The sequence below is a fragment of the Squalius cephalus genome, assembly GCF_949319135.1.
Source record: "Squalius cephalus genome assembly, chromosome: 5".
Classification (NCBI taxonomy): Eukaryota; Metazoa; Chordata; class Actinopteri; order Cypriniformes; family Leuciscidae; genus Squalius; species Squalius cephalus.
In genome coordinates, this window is record NC_137126.1 from 15,253,824 (window position 1) to 15,258,363 (window position 4,540).

The 4,540-nt window shown below is 33.9% G+C and overlaps 1 long non-coding RNA gene across 1 annotated transcript; it reads right to left on the bottom strand.

The window, feature by feature from the left end:
* Nucleotides 1-1,424: 1,424 nt before the first annotated feature.
* On the bottom strand, nucleotides 1,425-4,198 carry LOC307159064. The gene is made up of 4 exons (XR_013821335.1): nucleotides 4,153-4,198; nucleotides 3,991-4,056; nucleotides 3,365-3,456; nucleotides 1,425-1,611 (listed from the first exon to the last, which is right to left on the bottom strand). It is a non-coding gene; the product is annotated as an uncharacterized lncRNA (long non-coding RNA).
* Between the last annotated feature and the right edge of the window lie 342 nt (nucleotides 4,199-4,540).

Below are 4,540 nucleotides of genomic sequence, written 5' to 3' on the forward strand. Positions count from 1 at the left end.
ATTTAGTAAAATAAAATTGTGCACATTCATGCGAGTTTGATTCTGGGCACTGCTTGTAAATCAATATCCCTTTAACGATGCACCGTAACTGTAAAATAAAATGTTTTCTTTTCTAAGGTATGTTTATAAAAGTCAAGTCAAGTCAAGTCATCTTCATAACGCTTTTAACAATGTAGATTGTTTCAAAGTAGCTTTACAGTAACAAACGGATAATTTAAGGTAACAGAGATTGTTTTGGCTTTATAGTGGTTCTTGAATAAAGATATTTTCCAGCTAAAGTTAGTTTTGATTGATTCACTTCCGTTGCAAGATCAAATTAGAGGCTGCTAAGACGACATCGTTCTCTCTACACTCAAAAAAATGACTCTTTGGTTGAACATGATTTAATCATGGACAGTGGTTCCACGTGATTGATTCAAGTTATTCGAGCACGACTGATTTAGGTTATTTGGACAAGACTGAATCAAGTTATTTGGACATGATTAAATCAAGTTATTTGGACACGACTGAATCAGGTTATTTGGACAAGACTGAATCAAGTTATTTGGACATGATTAAAACAAGTTATTTGGACACGACTGAATCAGGTTATTTGGACAAGACTGAATCAAGTTATTTGGACATGATTAAAACAAGTTATTTGGACGAGTCTAATTTTAATTGAGTTTACTCACTTCGCTTAAGTTTATCCAACATGAAGTATTTGGGTTGAGATAACATGGTTCCATCATGTGGAACCACTGTCCATGCTTGAATCATGTTCAGCCAAAGAGTTATTTATTTGTGTCTATTTAATAGACACACAAAGTTAAAATAACATACAATCAACCTAAATATAGCTTTTCTTTCAATACATACGATGTTGGCAGTCTAAAGATGGTACTGATTGCATCACTAGCAATCCCATTGGAGTTGCTTTTAAAGCAACTTGAATTCTTAGCAGGTCCTTCACTGAAGCACATGCTCGACACTTTACCACAATGGTAACTCACCCATAAACACCTACATATAAGAAAGTTGTTTAAAATACCAACATAATAGAATATTAAACATTAACAAGTCTCCCTATTTTCTCATCTTGCTTACATTTTTTTTATCAAAGAACACTGGTACAAAGCAATTACGACAGACCAGGAGGATATTCTTATTTAGTATTTATTGAGATAAAACATTTACTTCACAAAACATTCTCAGGCATAAAACAAAATCAGTGGGCTTTATAGTAAAAAAAACAAACAAAAAAAAACATTAAAACAATATTATCAGACTTTTTCACCAAATAAGTGAAAACTGCACAAACAAGGAAATATGCTTGTTTAAAATGTGTAAATATAAAATAATATTATACTAATAAAATAACTGAAACAGACTGGACCATTTTTAAGTAAAATGTTTCCTATAGATTCAACAGCACTTTATGAATAAACTTTGAGAAGTTAGTGTTCTCTAAATAAGGGCATAAATAAGTGCAAAAAACAGCAGCAGTGCACTGACCAAGACTTGGTAGACATCACCACCTCATCTTCAATCAAAACATCCAGTGAGTTTAAAGACAACGTTCCTCCTCACCAGCACTGATGGTGACTGCTGCACCTGGTCAAACTCCTTTTTCTAAATGCATTGAAAGAAAAAAAAGAAAGTGTTAGTGTATGTCACCACATACCATAAAAACGACCCTTGTGAGGGCAGACATTTAAATTTTCATAAATTAAAATAAAGGCGTGAAGGATCAGAGTAGTGTTTATTCAGTAGGGTTTGTGCCCATTTAAAACCCTGTAGTACTTTTCACAACACGTCTTCCAGTTTGTCAGAAGGATTTTATTGGGAAAAAATGTCAGGGGTTTATCGGTTGAATGTTCTAGAGCAGGGGTGCCCAACCCTGCTCCTGCCGATCGACTGTCCTGCACAGTTCATCTCCAACCCTAATCAAACACACCTGCCTTTAATTTTCAAGCGATCCTGAAGATGTTAATTGGTTGCTTCAGGTGTGTTTGATTAGGGTTGGAGATAAACTGTGCAGGACAGTCGATCGGCAGGAGCAGGGTTGGGCACCCCTGTTCTAGAGCATAAAAAAAAAAATCATTAATAAAATGTAATTTGGCATCAGTCGGTTCTTTATTACTAAGTAGAAAGTAAAGTGGTACTTAAAGGAGAACTCCGGTCAATTTTAACATTGAGCTCATTTTTTTGTAAATTTGGAGTGCTGTCAATACAGAGAACAACGACAAAAATTGGTGTTGCCTACATGTTATCCTCTTTTTAAAATTTGCACCCTGTTGACTTCAATAAGGCAAGTGCTAAACCTGCTTTTAGCCTCTTAACATCCTTGATGCGTCACTACAAGTGCACAGCCAATGTGAGTGATTCCTTCAGAGTGAACACGGGTGAATCTGACTGCAGTAGATGTGAAAGATATGAATAAAAATGATGTTATTTCAGCCAGCGCTCATACCTGTATTTACATCCTGTTTTCGGTCGAAGTCCATAGTCGAGTTCACGCGCGTGATCATAGGTAACTAAACCAATGCGTGTGAACTCGACAATTGATTATGGACTTCGACCGAAAACAGGATGTAAATACAGGTATGAGCGCTGGCTGAAATAACATCATTTTTATTCATATCTTTCACATCTACTGCAGTCAGATTCACTGTGTTCACACTGAAGGAATCACTCACATTGGCTGTGCACTTGTAGTGACACATCAAGGATGTTAAGAGGCTAAAAGCAGGTTTAGCACTTGCCCTATTGAAGTCAACAGGGTGCAAATTTTAAAAAGAGGATAACATGTAAGCAACATCAATTTTTGTCGTTGTTCTCTGTATTGACAGCACTCCAAATTTACAAAAAAATGAGCTCAATGTTAAAGCTGACCGGAGTTCTCCTTTAAAAGGGATAGTTCACCCCAAAATGAAAATTCTGTCATCATTTACTCACTATCACATCATACCAAACATAAGAATCTTGTTCAGCTTTGGAACAAATTATTATTATTAATTTTTTTTTTTTTTTTTTTTTTTTTTTTATGTCATGGACCATCCATCAAAAGTCTATAATAGACAATCAATATTTAGCTTCAATAAGTACATAAAGATATAGCTAATCCATATGAATAAAGCAGTTTTATACAAGCCTTCCAATGGATAAAATATGACAAAGTATGAAATATATTATTTATTTATTTTTCTTAAGATGAACAAAATTATGGTTTTGGAACATGAGGGGGGAGTAAATCATGACAATTTTAATTACATTTTTAGGTGCACTATCCAAGTCATACATTTATTCTAATGACATAATGATTTATGCTAAAAGGATAAAGTATTCCCAAGTAAATATAATGTAGTCCTGACATGTGTCCTACCTTGTGTGTCTTCAAATCATCAGCTGACTCTTCCTTTGAGATAGTAGACATGTCAGGATCGTAGTTCTAATGACATCAATGCCATTTTTGCACTTGAAGGCAAAACACAAAATTATGGTAATATAACACAATTAAGCAACATTTATTGAGTTTATTTTTATGATTCATAAGACAACTTTCAACGACTGTCTTATCCTTATATTTAACAGATAGCTGAACAGATTAAAAAATGGTCAAATTCATGGTTTTCTCTATGGGAGTTGTAAAATGAGACCATAAAAAAAAAAAAAAAAAAAAAAAAAACTGTACCGTACTGGTTACAGTCAGTATTTCTATTAGTTTATAAAACTTTTAAATGTGTGTGGTTCTGAAAGACACAAATATGAATAACTAAAAATTATTAGCCATACATACCATTCTAGCAACCAAAGGCGCAAATACCCATTATTGATATTATTATTAACAATATTCAGTAACCAATAATAATTGTCATTAATGCTTTAAAAAATGCACTGAACCATCAACCACACAACACAACATTGTTATAATATCTTTGATCGATGCCATGAAAATGAACAGTGCAAAGATGATTAAACTAAAAAACATGTGCAAACTTAAACACATACCTTTTCGTTTGATGTTTAATTCTGTTAATGGCGTGGTGATCTCTTTCAGGCATAAAATCGTGGATTCTGTCATAAATTCATCCGTATCAGTCGACATAATAAATCAGTTGTTAAAATTGTTTCTAATCAGACTGATGCAAATGGACGAAAAAGTTAACTTACCTGTTTGTTTGCCGTTTAATTCAGTTGATGGCGCGGTCATCTAGGCTTAAAATAGTGCAATCAGGCCATAAATACATAACGTTCAACCAATATAATAAAACAGTAGGCTAATATTTTTTCTAATAACACTGATGCAAATGGATAGATGAGTTAAGTTAACAGATACCTGTTCGTGTGCTGTTTAATACAGTTTATGGAGCGGCCATCTCATTTAGGCTTACAATCGTGCATTCTGTCATAAATAATAACACATTAGTATCAACCGACATCATACAGTTTGATAATATTGTTTCTAATAACAGTGATGGAAATGGATGAACACGTACCTGTTTGTTTTAAGCTTATATTCCAGTTAATGGCGTGGCGATCTATTTGAGACATGCGCAGC